The sequence below is a fragment of the Oncorhynchus mykiss genome, chromosome 23 (assembly GCF_013265735.2).
Source record: "Oncorhynchus mykiss isolate Arlee chromosome 23, USDA_OmykA_1.1, whole genome shotgun sequence".
In the NCBI taxonomy this organism is placed as follows: domain Eukaryota; kingdom Metazoa; phylum Chordata; class Actinopteri; order Salmoniformes; family Salmonidae; genus Oncorhynchus; species Oncorhynchus mykiss.
In genome coordinates this window covers 21,062,737-21,089,409 of record NC_048587.1, presented here as the reverse complement: position 1 = coordinate 21,089,409, position 26,673 = coordinate 21,062,737, and the positions used below count along the sequence as shown (strand labels likewise).

The following is a 26,673-nucleotide window of genomic DNA, read 5'->3' as shown; positions in this document are numbered from 1 at the left end:
CTATAAAGGTTCTATCTGCAAAAAAGATGAATCTGAGATAATTGGCTTTCGAGTTCCGAACCCTCATTGGTTTGAATTAGAAGTCGACCGATTAATCGGAATGGCCGAATAATTAGGTCCGATTTCAAGTTTTCGTAACAAATCGGTAATCGTCATTTTTGGACACCGATTATGGCCGATTACATTGCACTCCACGAGGGGACTGCGTGGCAGGCTGACTACCTGTTATGCGAGTGCAGCAAGGAGCTAAGGTAAGGTGCTAGCTAGCATTAAACTTGTCTTATAAAAAACAAATCAATCTTAACATAATAACTAGTTAACTACACATGGTTGATGATATTACTAGTTTATCTAGCTTGTCCTGCGTTGCATATAATCGATGCGGTGCCTGTTCATTTATAATTGAATCACAGCGTACTTCGACAAACGGGTGATTTAACAAGCGCATTCGCGACAAAAGAACTGTCGTTGTACCAATGTGTATCTAACCATAAACATCAACACCTTTCTTAAAATCAATACACAAGTATATATTTCTAAACCTGCATATTTAGTTAATATTGCTTACTAACATGAAATTATTTTAACTAGATAAATTGTGTCACTTCTCTTGCGTTCTGTGCAACAGAGTCGGGGTACATGCAGCGGTTTGGGAAGCCTGGCCATTTCTTCCTAATAAAGACAGACAACTTCGCCAAACGGGAGATGATTTAACTAAAGCGCATTTACGAAAAAAGCACAATCGTTGCACGAATGTACCTAACCATAAACATCAATGCCTTTCTTAAAATCAATACACAGAAGTATATATATATTAAACCTGCATAGTTAAAATAAATTAATGTTAGCAGGCAATATTAAATAGGCAAATTGTGTCACTTCTCTTGCGTTCATTGCACGCAGAGTCAGAATATATGCAACAGTTTGGGCCGCCTGGCTCGTTGCGAACTAATTTGCCAGAATTTTACATAATTATGACAAAACATTGAAGGTTGTGCAATGTAACAGCAATATTTAGACTTATGGATGCCACCCGTTAGATAAAATAGGGAACGGTTCCGTATTTCACTGAAATACTAAATATTTTGTTTTTTAAATGATAGTTTCCTGATTTGACCATATTAATGACCTAAGGCTCGTATTTCTGTGTTATTATATTATAATTAAGTCTATGATTTGATAGCGCAGTCTGACTGAGCGGTGGTAGGCAGCAGCAGGCTCGTAAGCATTCATTCAAACAGCACGTTCCTACGTTTGCAGCTCTTCACAATGCTTCAAGCATTTCACTGTTTATGACTTCAAGCCTATCAACTCACAAGGTTAGGCTGGCAAAGTACCTATTTGAACATCCAACATCCAATAGTCCATCCAATGGTATAGAGAGAAATAGTCCTATAATAACTACAACCTAAAACTTCTTACCTGGGAATATTGAAGACTCATATTAAAATCTTCTTAGGGCTGCAATCCCGTTAACAGGATCGATATGACAACAGCCAGTGAAAGCGCAGGGCGCCAAATTCAAAACAGAAATCTCATAATTAAAATTCCTCAAACATACATGAATCTTATACAGTTTTAAAGGTAATCTTGTTGTTAATCCCACCACAGTGTCCGATTTCAAAAAGGCTTTACAGTGAAAGTACCACAAACTATTATGTTGGGTCACCACCAACTCACAGAAAAATTCAGCCATTTTTACAGCCAAAGAGAGGAGTCCCAAAAAGCACAAATAAAGATACAATTAATAACTAACCTTTGATGATCTTCATCAGATGACACTCAAAGGATTTCATGTTACACAATACATGTATGTTTTGTTTGATAAAGTTCATATTTATATAAAAAAAAATCTCAGTTTACATTGGCACGTTACGTTCACTAGTTCCAAAAACATCCAGTGATATTGCAGAGAGCCACATCTTTTTACAGAAATACTCATTATAAATCTTGATAAATACAATTGTTAGACATGGAAATATAGATATAACTCTCCTTAATGCAACCACTGTGTCAGATTTCAAAAAAAACTTTACGGAAAAAGCAAACCATGCAATAATCTGAGACGGCGCTCAGAAAATAAATAAAATTATCCGCCATGTAGGAGTCAACAGAAATCAGAAATCACATCATAAATATTCCCTTACCTTTGACGATCTTCATCAGAATGCACTCCCAAGAATCCTAGTTCCACAATAAATGCTTGATTTGTTCGATAATGTCCATTATTTATGTCCAAGTAGCTACTTGCCTCCTTATACCGGTCGCAATAATGGGCTGCTCTATATACCTGGTTGGTGACTATCTGTTTGTGTGTTTAGTATAGGGCTGACCCCATTTAGACGACTGGTCGATTGTTTGGTCGATAGGCTGTTGGTCGACAGATTTCTTTAGCCGAGCAGTAGCAAAAAAAACAAAAAAACACACAAAATACATGACCCCCCCCAAAAAAATGTGTGGTGTACAAGACACCTGTCTGATTTGCGCTGAGTGGACTGATCCATTGGAGGCTGTGGGGTTGGCATAGTCCATCAGTCACAAGACATGTGCTACTAAAATTGTATATGGTTATATTACATAAGAACAATGGCAAAACACAAATACAAATAATATTATTTTATAACAAATGTGCTTTCTCCCACGTTGGAAAAGTGGTCGCTATCCATGGTTCTGAAACATCAGTGCACTGTTGAATTGTCGCTTTTTCAAAGACCATGCCTTGCTGTCTAAGAAAAGTGACAAGAGAGGAAACCCAAACGAGGTCTATAATCAAGACCCTAAGTGTTAAATGTGCCTGGCTTTATAAAACATCAATATATTTACAGAAATAAGACAGATCCTGCTTCTGTTGCCTGTTTAGTGTTTGTTTAATAGCCTACTGATTCCGTGAGTACCAAGCCTCACGCAACATGTCAAGTAAACAATTTCACAAATTCAGCTGTTTTTTTAAATCTTTGCTATGCTGTAATAAAGGCTTTACACTTTTTTTTCATGAGAACAGGCTCTCTGGTATTATTCAACATTTATTTTGTGTTTAAACTGTTCCAACTTCTTTTTGACTCCTTATTGTTATTATAACTATTATTATTATAATAATAAGTAATGTCATTACCATTAGTAGGCTTAGTATAGCCGCCGTGTAGGCCGCTATACTACTATTAGTAGGCCAAAGAGCACATCCTATTTAGTCTTAATACAGTAACTTGCTTAGGCCAAAATACATTGATATAGTAGCCTATATGAGTCAATCAATCATTCACACATACGAGTCATTCATGATTTGAAATGCAATCAAGCAGTTTAGTTTTAAAATAAAATTAAGCATTCATTGAATAATTAGCTGAAACAAACAATAAACCGTTCCATTTAGGAAAATTGCATTCACAAAGGAATGCGACTGTTTTTAGTCTTTGCTGTAATAAAGACTTAGCAGAAAAATGTTACAACAGACTCCCTGGTATGTTTATACCTTATTTAGTGTTGTTTATATTGTTCCAAACGGTCAGAAAAATTATATTGTAATCGATACAGCACCTCTTTGGAACACATAATACGCATGCAGTATTTTCCACAACTAGTCACATTTATTCCACACATCTCAATTGCCCTTTACCTCCTGAGCAACCTGTAAATATTCCCACATTTAAAGTTCATTATGCCTTCTGCATCCATTTAGCTGTCACAAGTGTTGCGTTATTCAGAGTTTGTTAGAACCAATTTATTGATGTGATTATGATATGCTATAGGTCAGACCCTATTGTGCCCTATTCGGACGGGATTAGTTTTACTGGGGGAGGTCGGGTAATGTCATTATGTGCATGAGCACAAAACACCACATCTGTAATTTTAATCATGTCTGAATCTGCCATGTCAGTAATGTTTACATGGCAGGAGAGTAATAATTCCAGACAGAATAACCTACTGTTTTTTGGAAAACGCCAAGATCCTCTGAAAATACTAGTCCCGTGTGAATCGACATCCCTGTGTTTTGAGAGAAATGTCTGAGTTATATAGGTGTTGCTAGCGGTTTTGCACAAGAAAACAATAACTGGTTCGATAAATTTAACTAAGTGTTGCACATACGATATATATCTATGAATGGCCTAAATGGAGCCTATCAACTTTCAACGTGAATGCTTTGTTTATATGTTTTGCGTGTATGAATTGAATATTGCCAAATGCTTCCGGAAAGTCTATTGAGCTTATTTAATGCAACCCTTGCTGTTAATAGATCACAAAGCAGCAACATACAACTGACCTAAACATTTGGAAATTATAAGTTAACTTTCTCATCCATAGCCTTAAAATGCATCACAAGTGCAATTGCACTGTTTAGCTCTTATCTGAAGGCGGGGGCATTAAGATCGCTAAAATATGACTATGATCACACTTCCTCAATTCAAATACTATGGCGACACTATAGGAGAGATGGTTTGGTATGGTTTAGAAACTTGAGAACCAAGCTCGAGTTCTGTGTGGCCCTATCACCTGAAATACTATCTTCAAACATCCAGGCTTCCGACATAACTGTCAAATCATTGAAAAAAAGAATAAATAAGAATTACAGGGGGCAGTTTGGAAAAAACAAATCCCATCCGAATAGTCTCCTGGAATGAGGGACATTCTGGAGTAATAATTACATAACCAACTTTCTCTAGTAATACTAGTCCCATGTGAATAGGTCTTTGGCCATGTGCATGCGATACATACATGTGTCACATAAAGAGAGTAAGGGTTGAGGGAATAGGGAATGTTTTTCCTAAACAAATGAGGGATTTCGGTAACATAAGTTTTCGGTCAGAAATGGCTGTAATTATGTTGCAGCTTCAGAAACACAGACAGCGCGATAAGTCACTCGCTGTCTTTTATTTATTTTATTTTTTTACACAGCGCAGCAAGTCTGAGCCCGGCACAATCAAATCAATTGCTGGTCGGACTCCCTCTAGTTATTTGTGTGTCTTCATTTTTCAATCAAACAGTGTGCTTAAAGCATCAGACTAGCTCAGGGAATATAGTTGATTTGATTAAAAAACACACAGGATGTGTCGATATATGGTAAAATACATATTTAAAAATGTCGACCAATCGATTGAGCAGACGACTCTGTCGACCAAGATTTTTGTTTAGTCGGGGACAGCCCTAGTGTATTAAATGTGTCTCATGCCTTTTCTCTCCAATTTCTTCTCCTTGGCTTTGTTAAAGGCCCACCCACCCACCTCCCTAAACAAGACGGCTTCTTCTTCCCAATTAAAATTTATTTGGCACAAATTACAATTTCTCCCCGGCTATCTTTTCAGTTTCTCCCTCATCATCTTTCATTAGAGGGCCTCCCTTTCTCCTCTTTCATTCCCCAGCCTCTTGCCAGCATTCTCAATTCATTCTCATCAATTCCACCGTGCACACAAAAGTCCTGGAGGACCCCACACGCACAGACCCAGGGAGAAAGACACAAAAAGACAAAACGAGCAACCCACATGCACTGAAGATGCACACACACTCACACACAAACAGAGGCTGATTCACTATGGGGCCTTTCGCTGTAAGAGTGTTTTTGTTCATGGGTTGTATGTAGCTAAGGATGAGTGATGGTGTGAGGCTGTCTGGGCATGGTGTGTGTGTGTGTGTGTGTGTGTGTGTGTGTGTGTGTGTGTGTGTGTGTGTGTAGAGCCAGCCTCTCTCCTCTAGCTAAAAGCCAGTGAGCAGACAGACAGGCCAGGAATGTGTGTGGAGGAACATGCTTATCCTGAGGGCTGAGCAGACAGGCCACAGGAAACATCCCTTAATTAGCGCACAGAGCTGGGGGGGCTGCCAGGGTTCAGGGGGCAAGGCCTTCCTCTTGGCACACACACAGTGCTCATACACAGTGCTAACACACACATAGACCTACAAAAAAACACTGTGTGCACAAATAGCAACACACGCACAGCTTGCTGAGAGGGGGACCACACAGGAGAGCTGCTTTGTGCTGCTCCGCACAGTGGGCTGCTTCAAACAGGACCACAGAGAACTGAGCTTCAACTGGGAGAGAGACACAGAGAACTGAGCTTCAACTGGGAGAGAGACACAGAGAACTGAGCTTCAACTGGGAGAGAGACACAGGGAACTAGACACTGCTAAATGAAAACAACGCACGTGCCTGCCTAAACAACCAAGCGCCCGCCTACACACCCAAACACACACATGTGCCCGCCTACACACACACACACACACACACACACGTGCCCGCCTAAACACACACGTGCCCGCCTACACACACACGTGCCCGCCTACACACACACACACACGTGCCCGCCTACACACACACATACACATGTGCCCGCCTACACACACACACACACGTGCCCGCCTACACACACACACACGTGCCCGCCTACACACACACACGTGCCCGCCTACACACACACACGTGCCCGCCTACACACACACACGTGCCCGCCTACACACACACACGTGCCCGCCTACACACACACACGTGCCCGCCTACACACACACACACACACACCTAAACACACACACGTGCCCGCCCACACACATGCGCACACCCACACACATGCGCACACCCACACACACACACCCCAGGGTTCCAAACTGCTACAATTAGTTATATTATGCGACACTGACTTGGCTGTGTGAGTTACATTTTAAATTGGTCGCATCAATGTGACTTGCAAATTCTAGTTGGTCACCTCACTCAAAACCTATTTTTTGGGAAGCTAAAAGCCTGATTTGGTCAAACATTATGCCTAGGGTTGCACATTTTGGGTAATATTCATAGGACGAAACTTTCCACTGGAAATATTAATACCATTTAAATGTAGATGTTTTTTGCATTGGATATATTTACCATATCATATGGAGACAGAAACAAACCTTTTACCTTATCATAATTATGAAATCCTTCCAATATAAATTAAGAATTGAACTTTAATTAAATGAGTTGACTGTTCACATGGGATGATTTCACTGAACAACAAAAGGGAATATTGAATGATCCATCGCATCTCCCAAAAACGTTTTCAACATACAGTACTGGGCAAAAGTTTTAGGCACGTGTGAAAAAATGCCGTAAAGTAAGAAAGCTTTCAAAAATAAACATGTTAATAGTTTACATATATCAATTAACAAAATGCAAAGTGAGTGAACAGAATAAAAAACTACATCAAATCAATATTTGGTGTGACCACCCTTTGCCTTCAAAACAGCATCAATTCTTCTAGGTACACTTGCACACAGTTTGAAGGAACTCAGCAGGTAGGTTGGCCCAAACATCTTGGAGAACAGTTATTCTGTGGAGAACAGTTCTTCTGTGGATTTAGGCAGCCTCAGGTGCTTCTTTCTCTTCATGTAATCCCAGACAGACTCAATGATGTTGAGATCAGGGCTCTGTGGGGGCCGAACCATCACTTCCAGGCCTCCTTGATCTTCTTTACGCTGAAGATTGTTCTTAATGACTTTCACTGTATGTTTGGGGTTGTTGTCATTCTGCAGAATACATTTTGGGGCAATCAGATGCCTCCCTGATAGTATTGCATGATGGATAAGTATCTGCCTGTACTTGTCAGCATTGAGGCGACCATTAATTTTGACCAAATCCCCAAATCCATTTGCAGAAATGCAGCCCCAAACTTGCAAGGAACCTCCACCATGCTTCACTGTTGCCTGCAGAGACTCATTCGTGTACTGCTCTCTAGCCCGTCGGCAAATAAACTGCCTTTCTGCTACAGCCAAAAATGTCAAATTTTGACTCATCAGTCCAGAGCACCTGCTGTCATTTTTCTGCATCCCAGTTCCTGTGTTTTCATGCATAGTTGAGTCGCTTGGCCTTGTTTCCATGTCGGAGGATGGCTTTTTGGCCGCAAGTCTTACATGAAGGCCACTTCTGACCAGACTTCGCCGGACAGTAGATGGGTGTACCAGGGTCCCACTGTTTTCTGCCAATTCTGTGCCGATGGCACAGCTGGACATCTTCCGATTGCAATGGGAAGTAAGCATGATGTGTCTTTCATCTGATGCAGATGAGTTTCCTTAGCCGACCACTGCATCTACGGTTCTCAACGTTGCCCGTTTCTTTGTGCTTCTTCAAAAGAGCTTGGACAGCACATCTGGAAACCCCTGTCTGCCTTAATCTGCCTTGGAGAGACCTTGCTTATGCAGTATAACTATCTTATGTCTTGTTGCTGTGCTCATTCTTGCCATGGTGTATGACTTCTGACAGTAAACTGTCTTCAGCAACCTCACCTTGTTAGCAGAGTTTGGCTGCTCCTCATCCAGTTTTATTCCTCCAACACAGCTGATTCTGTTTCAGTTAATGATTGTGTTTCAACCTACATATTGAATTGATGATCATTAGCACTTGTTTGGTATAATTGTTTAATCATACACCTGACATAGTGCAAGTGCACCTAGAAGTATTGATGCTGTTTTGAAGGCAAAGGGTTGTCACACCAAATATGGATTTGATTTTTCTTCTGTTCACTCACTTTGCATTTAGTTAATTGATAAATAAAATCTATTAATAACATGTCTATTTTTGAAAGCATTCTTACTTTACAGCATTTTTTCACACCTGCTTAAAAATGTTGCACAGTACTGTACATCTGTAAAATTACAGTCTAGATATTAAAGCTTTGGTTGTATTCCTCTCAGGCTTCCATGTCTTCTCCCTGGACCTCCTCAATGTCCACCTCTAAAACATCAGACTCTGAGGCCTCATCTTTACTGTCATTTTCCAATCTTGTTGAGGATGGATTGTTGTCAGGCTCAAAAAGCCCAATATTTGCCCAGTTGGCCACCAATGTTACAACCCTTGTATTAGTCAGCCTGTCGCGTGCTTTGGTGTGTGTGTTCCCAAACAAGGACCAGTTGCGCTCTGAGGCGGTTGATATTGGTGGGATTTGGAGGATGACGGAGGCAACGGGGGAAAGAGCCTCAGATCTACAAAGTCCCTTCCACCAGGTAGCTGATGAGATATGTTGGCATGACTGCCATTTTGCATCTCCATCCCAAAGCCCTTGCTTGGAAGTGTACTTCGCCAGACTGCCAAGAACCTTGCCCTCATCCAGGCCAAGGTGGAGAGACATGATAGTGATGACACAATAGGCCTTGTTGATCTCTACAACAGACAGGATACTCTTGCCAGCATACTTGGGGTCCAACATGTACGCTGCGCCGTGTATGGGCTTCAGGCAGAAATCTCCATGCTTTTTGATGTATTTCAGAACAGCAGTTTCCTTTACTTGGAACAACAGTGAAGTTGGCAGGGCAGTACAGATTTCTTCTCTTACATCTGCAAGCTTCTCTGAACATCAGACAAGACGGCATTGTCTCCCTCAATCCGTGCAAGGGCTACTGCTATAGGTTTCAGGAGTTTCAGGCTGCTTACCACTCTCTCCCAAAATACATCATCCTGGAGGGTCCTCTTGATGGGGCTGTCCATATAGACACACTGGCTTTGAGCATGTCATTAGTAAAGATTGAAAAATGTAAGGGGCTTAGACAGCTGCCCTGGAGAATTCCTGATGCCCTAGAGAACACCCTTTGTGTTCTATTAGAAAGGTAGCTCTTTATCCACAATATAGCAGGGTGTGTGAAGCCATAGCACAACAGACTATGGTCTAATAGCAGACTATGGTCGATAATGTCAAAAGCTGCACTGAAGTCCAAGAAAACAGCACACCCCGATCTTTTTATCATCAATTTATCTCAGCCAATCATCAGTCATTTGTGTAAGTGCTGTGCTTGTTGAATCTCCTTCAACACCGAAAGTCTGTTAATTTGTTTACTTTAAAATGGCATTGTATCTGGTCAAACAATTTTCCCCCAAAGTTTACTAAGGGTTGGTAACAGGCTGATTGGTCGCCTATTTGAGCCAGTAAAGGGGGCTTTACTATTCTACGGTAGTGGAATTACTTTTGATTCCCTCCAGGCCTGAGGGAACACACTTTCTAGTAGGCTTAGATTGAAGATATGGCAAATAGGAGTGGCAATTTAGCAATCTAGCCAATGTGCTTCAAACACTGGTTTACACATCAAAATGACTTGAATCATGCAATCCTGCTTGGACATGTTTGATGAAAAAACATTTTTCTGTAATCATACTATCTCCGTAGTCTATTTTTCTCAATAAAGCACTGTGAATTATTGTATAATGATAATTAATTTAATTGAATTAACTAATTTGTTCTATTGCGTGCCACCGCAACAACATTGTGGTGCGACCAAATAATAGGCTGGTGCAACCAATTGAAAAAGTTACTGGCACTAGTGCCACCAGGGGGAAAAGAAAACATTAGTCTAGAGACCCACCAACCTACAAATCGATACTTGGAGTCAAAATATCGATATAATGCCGTCCAAAATAATAGAGCAATATGTAACTGTAACGATTATTTCACCCATCACTATACATTTGTCATCATGTTTGTTCTTGCTGAGGTGATGCCATTGCTCACACAAGGGATTTGTTATCACATACACGATTGAGAGCATTGAGACTGATGTACTTCACACAACCACCTCCAATACGGACGTTTATTTTAGTTGTATGGAAGACCGACCCCACAGTTTTCTTTCTTTTAAAAACTGTATCAAGATACACATTTTTGAATCAAGAAAAATGTGCATCAATAAGGATAGAAGCATGCGGCTTCAGGAGACAACCCATTTTCAGAGACCCATTATACTGCTGAGGCAGACAACACAAGCCAATCACTCAAGCATCAAATCTCTTTGGGGGAGCTTGAGCAGAGGTGAGTATTCTTATGGACCTTACCCCTTTTCCACCAGACTGCAATTCACCAAGGTAAGCGCCGGAATTACATGATTATAGTCAATCGTCACTTAAGAGGGTGAAAATAGGAAATGTGAAGTATTTACTTTTAAGGGCTGGTGAGAGCATTTCTAGGTCTACTTAGCCTAGGTCTATAGTTACATACCCATGACGTATAGAGCCCACAACAACAAAACAACACAAACAAATAACAATTATATATCATCTTAAACTCTATATCTTCACCTAGATATATTGGGTATTTTAGTCTCTCTTGGCTACAGACCCGGCAAGTCCAGGCAGGCAGAGGCAGTGTAATCAGATAGGGAGGGAATGGGGATTAATAAAGATAGATCCAGCCGTTGCGTGTTCTCTGGCTCTGGGTAGATAAAAGCAATTAGGGAGTCGGAGCACATCAAAGATGAAGGGACTGTTGTTTTTTTATCATGACAGAGGGCTGTTTATCTTCCCCACAGTGGACAGCATGCTAATATCAGACTGCTGCCGACCTTGCTACAAAACGTCTGGACTCTCTGTCTCCCTCGGTCTCTCTCAAGCACGCAGACGCAGGCACACACACACACACACACACAGGCACCCAGACCCCTTCCCGGCACAGCGGGAGACGGGAGAAAGAGGACAGTCAGTCAGTCATGATAAAGTAGAGAAAAAGCCATCAAATCAAATGAGTGGTACCTCTTTGAATGCTACAACTGAGCATCTCCATAATTCTATAAGCCCTTAATGTATTTTCCCTCGCAACAGCAGGGCACTTTGACATCCAAATCACTTCTAAAATTACCTAGAAAAAAAGCATAGGGAAAGTGACTCAACAAACTTAGTTGAACTGCACTTGTGCATATTCCATTCTATTCATCCTTGGGTGCAGAGGGCACTCTATTGTGTATCTGCTATGCCGTGAAACACAAGCCTTGACACAGAGAAAAACACTACAAATAGATTTACCAGAACATTAATAGTACAAACAGTACACTGTGCAGATTAAAGGCACATTAATTAGGACCATTACATTTAATGTTTCCCATCAATGAGTACTAAAATTTTATTAAAGGCTAATTCAACAATAATAGGCTTACGCAGGGTGTTTGTTGTTAAATGGTGTATGGGTCAAGGAAGCTAACGACTATACTAAATCCATGAATACTAATAGCTAGCTTTAGTACAAATTAGCTGTGTAATAAAATAACACCTTACGGAACATTGACCCCCTTCATAGACTTTGTGAAAACAGATTAAAAGACTAAAAAGTATTTTAAACGGGGACGCACACACACAGCTTAACTTTTTCCACTAGTGCCACTACTACCACCAACTCTTTAAGTTCATGGCACCAGCACGATTTGGTCGCACACATTTTTCACAATAATGTCTTGACCTGTGTCCTTTATTAATGTACATTCATTCCATACAGAACCAGGCTAATAATGACCATCTTTAAATTTGCCTGGCAAGGGCATGAGAATTTAAAAGACGGTCATTATTAGCCAACTAAAAGCTACCAGTGCCAACTAAAAGCTACCAGTGCCAACTAAAAGCTACTGGCCTGAATGAAAAGAATACTGATGATGCGCGTATCATTTAAATGTTTTCTTTCATTTGTGGGCCGAGCAAGTAGCCAAAATGACCTACCCTCCATTACATTTTACCTTGACAATATCATATTTACATTGATTGTTTGGATAAATAAAACCTTTGCGCAATCTCAAAAGAGATGTTATTGTTAAGATTTTTTAACGGTCACTCTGCAGTTTGTAGGGCCCTATAAAGTCAGTTTTATCTTTTCATTAATTCTGCTTTCATTGTAAAAAAATATCCTTGATTCTTGTTTTTTCAGGTTTTCACTCAAAATCATACTGCTATAGAAAAAAAAATGAAGTCCACAACAATGCTTAAACCACATCAGGAGACCACTTTTGAAATCTGGGAAAAATGAAAACATTTTTTGGAGGAGGGTGTAGTTGCCCTTTAATTCAAAAGCACACCTAGCAAGATACCTTTGTTTGGCTAGCGATTGATAGAGATCATCATGATATTCTGCAGGTAGGCCTACTTTGCAGTCAACATTGAATTGGAATGTTTTTGGGTGGAAAGCCTTAAGAAAATGTTCATTCAAACAGCACATGATAACTGAATTGCACATCGTAAAGATTCAACCAAGACTTCAGAAAAAACTTTTTGAATAGCTGGTTTGCATAGACATTGCTGTTATGAATAAATCTTGATTATAAAAAAAAGTTACTTGTTAACCAAAAACTAAACTGACCAGCTACCTTTATTTCACTGGCACCCTAGCGACCAACTAAAAATTGGTGTCGCACCGTCAAGTTAAAGGGTCGCAAATGCGAGTGTTTTGGTTTCAGTTTTCAGCCCTGCACACCAACACACACACAGAAAACACAGTCTCTGACCTCTTCTTGCCGTGGAGATGTCCTCGTGTGCTGTCCGTGTGTCTGTCCCTCCTGTTGGATGTGTCGGTTTCAGAAAACCTTCAGAAAGGACAAAGAGAGGGAAACAGTTCAAGGCCAGGGAGATGACAGTTCTTCTAGGTAAGGAGAAACCACCATGGTAAATATTGGTTTTAGCCAGGCATGTATCTGGGCCATGGAGGGCTGCCTCTTAACAGAACTGGCATTCAATGCAAACAAACACACAAAAACACCCACATGGAAGTTTATGAAAGAGAGAGTCAGGGAGAGAGGGAGAGAGGAAGAGCATTGGGTTAGCATTTGTTTACCTCTAGACCACCAGGAAGCCAGGAATATCATGACTGACTTGATCAAAGTACTGTGTACTAGGAATGTGTTTTCTCAGTCCTCTCCTTTATCTAGCACTGCACTTACACAACTGATTCAACTAATCGCCAAGGTCTAGAAACCAAATACTGTCTACTGTCTGGTAGTCCTCAAGAATGGAGGCTGCTATACTGCGTGCAGACACAAGGCGCACACACACAAACAGATCAGGTAAGTTAGGGGAATGAGTGGATCTCCGAAAAAGGCCGACAAAGGGAAAGATGGTGAAGGGCTGAAGACTTTTGTTAAGCTACAGGAGGGGAGAGAGTGGTGCGTGTGAGTGTGTGTGCAAACTGGTTTGAGTTGCTTCAGCCTGAATATTTCCCGGGTGATCATGTGAAACGTGCATTCTGTCTAGTGGTTTCATCAGTGCTCTACCATGCGACTCCTCCCTTTTGTGTGTGTGTGTGGGGGTGTGAGAGAGAGAGAGAGAGAGATGGGGGAGAAAGAAAAATAAAAAAGGGAGAGGGAGACAGAGAGAGAGAAAACAACAGTAAGGTAGAGTGACAGTACAGAGGGTGGCTCCTTTGTTCTCCACCACCCAGAATCTCCTTTTAATGTTTCATGGAGCTCAGAGAGACAGCAGCCATCTCCTCTGTGGAGGGGAGAACAGAGCAAAAGGACTGACACACACACTTGTTCATCTAAAACCACACAAACAAATCTTACACAAGACCTTAGTTAACAGGAATTCAGACAAACACACATGGTCACATGCTGAGTATGTGCGGTATGTCAGAGTCCCCCAGTAGAAGCTGTGCTCCTGCCTCAAGTGGCTATCCTACTATTGATAGTGCAGCTCAAACAAACCCTGGCTATCAGAGCTGGCTGCTCACCAGGATGAACAAAGAGGACTGTGGCTATGGCCAATTCTAACTCATTCTAACTCACAGCCTCTAACTACCACTTAGAAGAAGAAAGAACAACCTCACTGGTTTCAGAGTCTGACCCTCCTCTTCCTACCTCTTTCTTCCTCATGATGAGGCCCATTCTTCTTCCCTCCCCATCACTCAATACTCCCTCCCATTTTGCTTCCCTCAACCCATCTCACAACCCCCCTCTCCTCCATGCCCCAGAAATGATGCAAAGGAGTCTATTATCTATTCAGCCATAAGGCCAATAATTGATTGGCTAACGGGAGTTCCCTCTTCCTCTATCAGTGTGCTACAGTGTACACTGTCAGCAGCCTTTAGAGAAGCAGACCAACTGGCTGGAAATCACATTCTGGACCCTTAGCTGGATCAATCGCCCGACACCGCTAGTAACGCACAACTTCAGTATGCTCCGTCACACACACACACACACACACACACACAAAGACCTACACAAACTCAGAAACTCTCACACACACAGACACACAATGAGCACATCCCTGCAGACAAACAGCAGGGTGCCTCACAAAGCCAGACTCAAAGAGCATGGGAAGAGTGTTTTCATCGACTTGCCAGGATCGCACCCACCCACCCGCGCACAACCAGTGGCCTTTCCGAGGGGGAATGGGAGTTGGCTGTATATCGATGGGGCCGCCTGCTTAGCGCAGCAGGAAGGCATGGAGGGACCACAGGATGCTGCCAGAGCTCATTGCAAAGCAGCAGCGGCAGAGATTAGAAAATGATAATATTTATTGGGCCTTGTTCAGAGAAAGAGCAATGGCAGAAATGTCCTTTAAAGCTGAAATAAGTAATTTTTTGGGTGACCCTACCGTATTCAAATAGAAATGGTTGTCTAAGAAGTGGTGAATCTGTTCTAGGCGCGCTATTTCTATGGTTTACATTCTTAAGTTTTGTTTTTCCGTCTTTTACTTTCGGTTTTGTACACAAGCTTCATATTGCTGAAAATATAATCTTTTGGGTTATTGAAAATATATTTTAGCGGTTTAGTACAATTACTCTCTACACTTGCTTGTTTTGTCCCAAACTGAATTTAGGTAAACTATTAGAATTTTAGCAACCAGGAAATGGCAGAACGATTTCTACGTATTGTACCTTTAAAGATGTAGCCGTCTCTTTGACATTTCATTAGCCCGAGCGCTGTTTCCAACTTAGTACATGGGCCTGTTGGTGCTGGCTCATAGGAGAGCAGGGTAGTCAACAGAACAGAGATGCCAATCAAACCTTGGTGCAGAGAGAGGGAGGGAGAGCGAGCGTGACACACACACACAAAGACGTCTTAATTACCCTCTACATGCACACACACACCATCACACAGTAGGAGTATGACAGACAGGGAGAGAAGAGAGGAGACGGGGAGGGTGTGAGCAAAAGAGTAAGGAGCGGAAGGGGGTGCGCAAGAGAGAGGGGGGATCACTGCAAGATGGCGCCGACAGAGATAGTTTCCTAAGGACTAAAAGCGAGGGGACTATGGAGTATTTTGTTTTTTTATGTATTATTTCTTACATGCTACCCCAGGAAATCTTAAGTTTTATTACATACAGCTGGGACGAACTATTGGATATAAAAGCGACGTCAACTTGCCAACATTACGACCAGGAATACGACTTTCCCGAAGTGGATCCTTTATCTGGACCACCACCCAGGACTATGGATCAAATCCCAGAAGCCGACCCAAAACAATGGCGCCCCAGAAGGGGCAGACGGAGCGGCCTTCTGGTCATGCTCCGTAGACGTGCACATCGCCCACCACTCCTGAGTATACTACTTGCCAACATCCAGTCTCTTGACAACAAGGTAGACAAAATTCGAGCAAGGGTTGCCTTCCTAAGAGACGACAGATTGTAACAGTCCGTTTCACGGAAACATGGCTCTATCGGGATATATATTTTTTACCTTAATTTAACTAGGCAAGTCAGTTAAGAACCCATTCTTATTTTCAATGACGGCCTAGGAACAGTGGTGTAATCAAGCCGAAAGAGATTAACACCTCTGGGAAGAGGAAGGGCTGGAAAGTGTGCTTCAAGATTAAGGACTCATGGTGTAATCATATCAACATACAGGAACTCAACTCCTTCTGGTCACCCGACCTAGAATTCCTTACAATCAAACCTCCCAAGAGAATTATCGTCAGTTATCGTCACAGCTATGTACATTCCCCCTCAAGCAGACACCAAGACGGCCCTCAAGGAACTTTACTTGCCTCTATGTAAACTGGAAACCATATATCCTGAGGCTGCATTTATTGTAGCTGGGGATTTTAACGATGCAAATGTGAGAACAAATTCTATCAGCATATGGATTGCACTACGCGCGGGGGGTAATACACTCGATCACTGCTACTCTAACTTCCGCGATGCATACGAAGAGGGGCGGCAGGGTAGCCTAGTGGTTAGAGCGTTGGACTAGTAACCGGAAGGTCGTTCTGCCCTTGAACAGGCAGTTAACCCACTGTTCCTAGGCCATAGGCCTAGGTCATTGAAAATAAGAATTTGTTCTTAACTGACTTGCCTAGTTAAATAAAGGTAAAATAAAAAATACAAAGACCTCCCCCGTCCTCCCTTCGGCAAATCCAACCATGACGCCATCTTTCTCCTACCGTCTTATAGGCAGAAACTCAAACAGGATCTACCAGTGAATAGAACCATTCAACGCTGGTCTGACCAATCAGAACCCACGCTTCAAGATTGTTTTGATCACGGGAACTGGGATATGTTCCCATCAGCCTCAGAGAACAACATTGATCTATATGATGACTCTGTGTAAGTTTATAAGGAAGTGCACTGGAGAAGTTGTACCCACTGAGACTATTAAAACCTACCCTAATCAGAAACTGTGGATGGATGAAGGCATTCACGCAAAACTGAACCACCGCATTAAACCATGGAAAGAGGTCTGGGAATATGGACGAATATGAACAGTATAGTTATTCCCTCCGCAAGGCAATCAAACAAGCAAAATGCTGGTACAGGGACAAGGTGGAGTTGCAATTCAATGGCTCAGACACGAGACTTGTGGCAGGGTCTTCAGGAAATCACGGACTACAAAAAGAAAACCAGCCAAGTCACGGACACCGATGTCACACTCATACAGTGCCACCCACACGGCCCATGAACTAGGACTGTGTCCCCCCCACCCCCCTTCATGGCCGACGTGATAAAACATTTAAACATGTTAACCCTCGCAAGGCTGCTGGCCCAGATGGCATCCCTAGCCGCATCCTCAGAGCACGCGTAGGCCAGCTGGCTGGTGTGTTTACGGACATACTCAACCGCTCCCTATCCCAGTCTGCTGTCCCCACATGCTTCAAGATGGCCACCATTGTTCCTGTATCCAAGAAAGCGAAGATAACTGAACTAAATGACTACTACCCTGTAGCACTCACTTCTGTCATCATGAAGTGCTTTGAAAGACTAGTCAAGGATCATATCACCTACACCTTACCGGCCACCCTAGACGCACTTCAGTTTGCATACCGCCCCAACAGGTCCACAGACGATGCAATCACCATCACACTGCACTATCCCATCTGGACAAGAGAAATACCTATGTAAGAATGCTGTTCTTCGACTACAGCTCAGCTTCAACACCGTAGTACCCTTCAAGCTCATCATCAAGCTGGAGGCCCTGAGTCTCAACCCCGCACTGTGCAATTGGGTCCTGGACTTCCTGATGGGCCGCCCCCCCCCCCCAGGTGGTGAAGGTAGGAAACATCTTCACATCGCTGACCCTCAACACTGGGGCCCCACAAGGGTGCGTGCTCAGCCCCCGCCTGTACTCCCTGTACTCCCAGCACTCGGAGTGTGGTGTCAGGAAAACTCTCTCTCACTCAATGTCAACAAAAACAAAGGAGATGATCGTGGACTTCAGGAAACAGCAGAGGGGGCATCCCCCTATCCACATCGAAGGAGCAGCAGCGGAGAAGGTGGAAAGTTAAGTTCCTTGGCGTACACATTACATACAAACTGAAATGGTCCACCCACACATACAGTGTGGTGAAGAAGGCGCAACAGCGCCTCTTCAACCTCAGGAGGCTGAAGACATTTTACAGATGTACAATCGAGAGCATCCGGTCAGCGTGTATCACAGCCTGGCACGGCAACTGCCCCTCCCTCAACTGCAAGGCACTCGAGAGGGTTGTGCGGTCTGCACAACGCATCACCGGGGCAAACTACCTGCCTTCCATGACACCTACAGCACACAATGTCACAGGAAGGCCAAAAAGATAATCAAGGACAACAACCACCTGAGCCTCTGCCTGTTCACACCGCTACTATCCAGAAGGCGAGGTCAGTACAGGTGCATCAAAGTTGGGACCGAGAAATTGAAAAACAGCTTCTATCTCAAGTACATCAGACTGCTAAACAGCAATCACTAACTCAGAGAGGCTGCTGCCTACATTGAGACCCAATCACTAGCCACTTTAATAAATGGATCACGAGTCACTTTAAACAATGCCACTTTAATAATGTTTACATATCTTACATTACTCATATGTATATACTGTGTTTTATACCATCTATTGCACCTTGCCTATGCCGCTCATCCATATATTTATATGTACATATTCTCATTCACCCCTTTAAATTTGTGTGTATTTGGTAGTAGCTGGGGAATTGCTTGATTACTTGTTAGATATTACTGCACTGTCGGAACTAGAAGCACAAGCATTTCGCTACACTCGCATTAACATCTGCTAACCATGAGCATGTGACCAATATAATGAGATTTGACAGCTAGAGATGAGGAAAGAAAAGAGGGAGAAAGCTATAGTAGGGGAAAGGAGTGAGAAAGAGATGCGAGACAGGAACAGCGGGAGAGAAGGAGGGGGCGAGAGAGAGAGTTCAATTCTATCCATTTTCTAAAGACTATGGGCCGACATGTCTACAGTCTGGTGTTGTTGGCTAAAAGCCCTGCATTAGTAGCCTGGTCTGGGAGGGAATAGGAGTAAAAGATGTAGCACCAGTCCACAGCGCTGCCCTCTGATAGGAATCATCAGGGGGAGATGACATGTGAGAAATCTGCTCAGACCCCTTGAGGTTGGAATGAATCAGCCTTTCAGAGGCACTTTATCACACACTACTATATAGAGTGGACTGGGAGGAGGAGATGAGAGAGAGAGAGCTAGAACACGGACTCTTTTAAAGAGAAACCATGTTCTGATCTTAGGTCTGCATCTGTAGCCACTAAGAAACCATTCAGTCAGTTCATAATGTACAGTAGATGTAGAGAGCTGAAGGTGGAATAATTATCTGCAACTTCGACCAATACAAGAGTCAAAAGTCCATTTGAAAAATGCTTATAATCGCTTCAGTAAAATATAGGAGTTTTGTATTTGTGTATCCATTCCATCAAATAGACGAGTTCCCCCTAAAGACCGTGCCGCTAGTCCAGCTGCACTACGAATCTTCTGAGGGAGCGCTAAACCACACATCCCTGAGTAAGCACTCTACAGAAATAGCCTCACTGTTACAAAACATCCTGTTCTACTAGCCAAGTACAATAAGAAAATGGGAAAAAGAAAATGAAGGCTGGCAAACATGCTCTAACTACTAACTAGTACCTACTGTACAATATCAACCCTCTGCCTTCCCCGAATTCAGACTGATGAAATGATGAGGAACATCGGAGAATATAGGCCGACTAAATCCACATTTCAAATGGGGAATTAGGCAAAGGTGAAATACTGGATGGCTGGAGCTGAATACGTGGAATGGTATCAAACCATGTGTTTGATGCCGTTCCAGCCGTTAATTTGAGCCGTCCTCCCGTCAGCAGCCTCAACTGGTCAAATGTGTTATTTATTGAGGGTAGTTGTAAATAGAGCATCATAGGCTAGATGGAAAAAGAGGCGGGGGGGGGGCTCATTCAACTGTGGTGCAGCCTGTGTTGTGTTTTGTTCAGATGTTATGCCTTCGCTGAGACTTTTACATTTGTTGAGCCTTTGACTCATGACAGAATAGAAAGGAGGGCAGAGGGTAGAATGAGGGAGGTAGGCAATGATGACAAAAAGGGAGCATTACAAGAACAGAGCAGAAGAGAGAAAAACCCATCAGTCAAAAATGAGGAACAGGAAAAGAGGATGTGTGCTTGCCGAATTTAAGCATAAAGACAGATGTTGAAAAAAGAAACTACTGAGTCACTTTCTTGCTAGGCTGCTCTGGAAGTGCCTCAGAGCGGTACATTTACACATTACACATAGCCACTTAAAACAGCTGGACACCAATTGAGGCAATCCTGGTTTAAATGGCTCAGCTCTGGGGGGCGAAACAACTATATTCTCCCTTAACCTCCTACCTCCAGGTCACATAGGGCATTTAAAAAAACGTATGTGGTGTATCTGTATCAGATGTGCCGGAGGATAGAGTAGGATTGGTTTAAATGCCGTTTTAGCTTCAGAGAGGATAGCTGCCGTTTTAGCTTCAGAGAGAATAGCTTGTGCTGCTGTACTGCCCCTGTGAGTGACTGAACTGTCTATAGCAGAGAGGTTCATGATGAAGAAGGGAGCTCAGGGCTTTAATGGCAGCCCCATGGAAGGAGCTGCTATGGAAGGAGCTGCCAGCCGTCACTATGTCTATTCAATTATAGAGGAGCGAGAACAAAGGAGGGAGAGAGAGAGAGACGACACAAAGGAGAGACCCAGAGCTATATGTTCTGGCAGGCATCTGTAACCTCACTCGCCACAAGGATACAGAAACCCACTACGACAGAGGTACAGACAAATACCCACAACTTACTGTATGCAGCAGATACACACACACACACACACACACACTTGTCCACTCGGTTGTCTTAATATGCTCTCATCACTACGCCCTTGCTTCCACACCGTCACCAGACACCATCAAGCAGTCCTCTCAACAATAGGTGACCTCTGAACTCCTGACCCCAGGGTCATCCTTTATTGACTGTCGTCAGTCCATCCCCTCCCCCTATACAGCCCCAATGCTCCATTATCTCATGATCCCCACCCCTTCTATACAGCCCCCATGGTCCCTCTTCTTATAGGCCAAAGCTGACACCCATACAACATCCCCAATTACGTCCCCTGTTCTCCCTCACACACCACTCTAGCACTGGCACAAACACTAGCACACACACAGACAGAGACCGACACCTCGTCAAGGCATTTATCGAAATTTCAAAGAAAATGTACTCCCATCCTCCTCGTAAGTATTTATAACCACATGTGTGCACATTCAATTAGGCCCAGCATCTGTGATTCTGAGTACACTTACTGAGAAAAAGATGAGCAGACCTGTGAGTCTCCTCATATAGAGGACGTGAGAGAGGAAAGGCCATGATAGCAGTAGTGGACAATGAGGTGTAGTAGTGGACAATGAGGTGAGGGGGCGGGGGACAAGAGTGCGAGAAAAGATAGAGACCACAAATGGCAGCCCCCCCCCCGGAGAACGCAGCTCATCGATCCACAGGAAAGTTAACTTCTCCTCTCTCATGGCTATGTGCCATTAAACCACATGGACTACTGGCTCCTACAGCTGAAGAAGCCCTTCAACAACTACTTAAACGCACGAACAGAGTCTGTTTAAGAGCATTCATAAGTGCTTTCTCTTCAGTTGCTACCGACGAGGGATATCTTCATGCTCTTCTGTTTTGGTGCACTCATCCACAGAGGTCCCAAGGCATTGACTGAAATCCCTTAAGAAGCAGCAGTACTAATCAATGGAGTAGTGCTGAGGGGCAGGGTGCGTATGTGGTATTTAGTGACTACAGAGGAAGGGCCGGTGTCCAGAGGAAGGTACCCTCGGGAGGCTTCCTGTGTCAACACTGAGGGGTCAGAGGGCACAGCCCTTGCCGAGAGCAAGAGTGCACATCAAAGACAGGGATAACAACCGCCCACACACAACTCACTTAGAACACGGTCAACACATTCAGGCCTAGTGTTATTTCCACCGTTCACTAAATTAGACCCTTTTGCTGATATTAGGGGGGGAAACAAGTCAATTCAATCAATCAATCAATGATTAAAACAAGAACCCTTATTTCCTCAAGCATGTAGTAGCAGCAATAATTCTCAATGGTAAAGCAGAAGACACTAACAGTTCAGTCAAATCCTAACAAGCATCCTGGAGTGCTCTCCAAATGAACACTAATCCCAAAAACCCTTGAAACAACATGAGATTAAAAAAAAACATTTAAAAATCCAAAACCACAGGGCATGACAGTCTCATTTTCCCCTCTCACTCGGAGACAAAGGTACTCTTGAAGCAATTCTAAAAACGAGGGCATCACTATTGTGGCGTGTGTGTAGCTGAATGACAATGACAACGCTGGAGGATAGAGTCGGTGAGGGGTGGAATGTCACCCCCCCCCCCCTCCCCTTTTGGAAACAGCGGTATGTCTGAGGACCTGAGTATAGCTGTAGCAGAGAGACTAGTGATCTGATGAACGCAGCTATGACAGTCAGCCGCACACATCGCATGTGATAAAAGCACATCCGGTATCATTCAGACAAGTTACTTGCAGCACACGCAGCAAATGATATCCAGCTTGTTATAGCATGAGCACGCACACATGGTTCATACATGCAATGATAACATGAGCTCGCAACTCACAAGTCCTCGGTTTTTCCTATCTCCCGGCAGAGGATCAAGCACACACATGCACAGCACACACTAAGCACACGCACAGGGCACAGTAAGTTAGCGGCTAGAGCCAGGTCCTCTGGCAGCAGAGGTCATTTAGAGGAAAGATGAGACAGGGATCAGAGAGAGGGAGAGAGGGAGGGAGGGATAAATAATGATGGAAGGCACATCTGTTTGGCGACAGCGACATGGCCACTCAGGTGGAGCATCCAGCAGCTCTTGAGAAACCTGCCACTTCACACAGCCTCTGGCCCAACACACAGTCACACACGGCTATAAATCTTTGATGAATGATCACACATACACACACACCTCTAGATCCCAGAATAGATGCAGGCAAACTTCACCTACCATAAACAGAGATGGGTGTGACAAAAACAACTAATTTGGAGGTTTTGATCATTAAAAGATGACTTAGTCAAGACAAAAACAGAAGCCCTCTGAGGAAAATATGTTCTGTTGTTGTATTATGGCGGTTTCTATTCCACATGCAATACTGTGCAAATGTCCTACATACAACTCAATGACACAAGGGCTGCTTTCATTTCATTTCATTTTTTATTTCACCTATATTTAACTAGGCAAGTCAGTTAAGAACAAAATTGGGTCAACTGAGCGCCGCACTATTGGACTCTCAATCACAGCCGGTTGTGATACAGCCTGGAATCGAACCAGGGGTTGTAGTGACGCGTCTAGCACAGAGATGCAGTGCTTTAGACCGCTGCGCCACTCAGGAGCCCAAACCAATCCCACGTCTCTGCTGTGCTGACCTCAACTGGTCAACATTCCAATGGGAGGAAAAGACGGATAATGCTGACTGACGGCTTTTTACTATAAATTGAGTATTGTTTGAGCCCTCACAGGGATGCTAGTCCCTTTGCAATTACCTTGACCTATTGAAGGTCTTACCCCCTCCTGCACAGTGTGGTTAATCTGAGTTTACCTCTCTGGGATAATCTGTCCTTATATGCACCGCCCCTAGGTCAGCCCAAGGACACCAGCTCACTGGCTTAACACACATCAGAGAGGGGAAAGTGGCTATTCTGGCTACCATCAGACAGGCTGGAAGGACCATATGCTGATATCTAAAGCACTGGAATTATCAGTGATCGACCCTGTGGAGAGATCCGGAAATCACCGTTATTCTTATGTTTTTTTTTACCTGGTTAGTCTTACTGAGAATAAAAGTCCATTTTGCAAGCGAGACCTGGCCAATAAAGGAACACACAAAGTTTTAAAAAAGGCTGTGACAGGTCCTGGAATTTTTTATGACCGTTATCAGTCGGACAAATGGCCGCGGTCACCGTTCGTTTGAATAGCAAAAAATATATAAACTCCTCTGCTACTGACTGCATGGAGGAGGGTGTTGCCTAGGACTTGTTTGCAACAATACTTTGTTTGTCTCAGCAAGGAGAAACAAAGTTTCATCAGTCAGCTGTCTGTACACCCCCCCCCCTCCCCCAAACAGTTATGACAGTTTATTATTTTCTTCATTCATAAATGTCAGTTACATGAGTATACAGTAATTGTGCCAGCCCTAGTTTCAAACCTGTACAACATGAGACAAAACACACTGCAGTAGATTTTTTTTTACAAAAAACAATTGAACAGGCAATTTTCCATCATAGATTTTACCCTAGTTTTAAAATAATTTAAGGAGACCTCTTGATTTTCTTAGTTTTTGTGTTTTGGATTATTATTGTGTACTTGTTTGAAATGTTTACTGCATTGTCAGTAGCTAGTAAGGTAAAGCATTTCGCTGCACCTGCTATAACACCTGCTAAACTGTGTATAAAACCAACAAACTTTGATTAGATTTGATTTCAAGTCCTTTCAAATAGAGGGGGCAGAGTAGTGGAACGTTTTTTTAAAAACTAGCTCTGTACAGGCCTTGGGCACCATCAAGGAGATACAGTCCTGTCCTGTGAGTGTGGGTGCATCGTGTGAGTGATTCTGAAGTGAGAGATTAGGAAGTCTCAAACAGCTTGATGTTAGCACGGGCCGTTCCCTATCACTGCCAATTTCAGACAGGCCTACAGGCACGGGACTGGCCCAGGTGTCTCTGTTAGTCTGGCACATCCTGTGTCTGCATGTGTAATGGGTTGCCTAGCTAGCCTGAGTGAGTGTGATGATAATCCAGTGGCATGCCAAGATTGAGGAGGGATTTAGCTGTATGGATGACATGCAGGAGACAGGAGACACAAGGAAGGCCTCACTCTCACTCTAGTGAAGCCATTAGGCTGCATTCGGAGTGTACTGTAGGCCTGAGAGATGGAAGGGGATGGAAAAAGGGGAGGATGAGGCTTGCTCCAAATCCTCCCCAGGGTTGCTTTCCCTCAGTGACTATATGTATTTAAAAATGACCAAACAAGGCCTTCCCGCTTTACCAGGAAGATTAGTGATAATCTCGGTTAATGCTTCGACAGAAAGAAAAAATAAAAAGAGAGCGAGAGAGAGAGAGAAGAGTTTCTCAGATCTTCAGTAGTAGTGTTCCCGCTGCAGTCATTTTGCTGTGGTGCTGCACCACAGCAAAATCATTGCCACAACAGCAAAACAAATATGCAAAATGAACAAATATTTATGCCAAGGCGAACTTCGAAGACGCTGGAACAGCACACATTTACTTTTCCTCTGTAGATAAAACGAGTAGGCCAAATAAATAGAAGAATCAGACAAACCCATAGTAGAATACTTGATCCATTTACCTAGTGGGCCTGTTGTGTTCTTTTTACCACAGGTAGAGAAATATCTCAAGGATGATCAATGGAAACCGGATGCACTTGAGCTCCTTGAGTCTCATAGGAAAGGGTCTGAATACTTAAGTAAATAAGGTATCTGTTTTTTTATTTTTTAATAAACTTGCAAAAAATGTATAACTTGTTTCACTTTGTCATTATGGGGTATTGTGTGCAGATTGATGAGGAAAAACATGTATTTAATTCATTTTAGAATAACATGCTGACCAGACCAGACACTTCGTATGCGGGAGTGTCTCAAAACAAATTTAGAAATACATGTTACTCAATTATTGCACCCACACTGCTCGCCTGCGCCAACGAGCGTCTGCGATGCCAAGAGCTAAAATATAACTGCTTTCTATTTCTGACGCATATCGCGCTGAAAGTCCTGCCTCTCCCATCTCCTCATTGGTTTATAGAAGCAGGTACCCACGTGCCATCTCCTCATTGGTTTATAGAAGCAGTGGTTATACCCACGCGGGTGACTGAAAGACGAACTGTTTTGCCGGTGGTCGTGTTAAAACTATGAAAGTGTAGATGCCAATCACCATATAAGTTCAAAGATGAAAATGGCTGGAAGGAGGAGAGATGACTAAAAACAATTTGGTTGGCAGTTTTATGTGTGGATAAATTGTCGGAGTAGAGGACCTTGTGCATATCAGGTAAAATAACAACCTAATGTTTATATCCCAGGACAAATTAGCTAGCAAGTGCAAGCTAACTAGCTACATTGCCATACATGTTTAATGCTTTTCGACCTGTCCCCAAATTAATGACATTGGTTCAGAGTTTGTTTTGATATTTTAACCTGCGTGTTGTGATCGCGTTTGGTGTAGGGGGACAAAATACATTTATGCA

At 43.0% G+C, this 26,673-nt stretch overlaps 1 protein-coding gene across 5 annotated transcripts in view; it reads right to left on the bottom strand.

Annotated features, from left to right (window-relative positions):
• LOC110502443 (bifunctional heparan sulfate N-deacetylase/N-sulfotransferase 2) overlaps window positions 1-26,673 on the bottom strand; it is a 197,885-nt gene that overhangs the window by 54,675 nt on the left and 116,537 nt on the right. For all 5 annotated transcript variants that reach the window (XM_036959813.1, XM_021580469.2, XM_021580468.2 and 2 more), the window contains one exon: window positions 13,198-13,275. The gene's annotated coding sequence lies outside the window, so the exon portion shown is untranslated. The remainder of the gene's footprint in view (window positions 1-13,197; window positions 13,276-26,673) is intronic.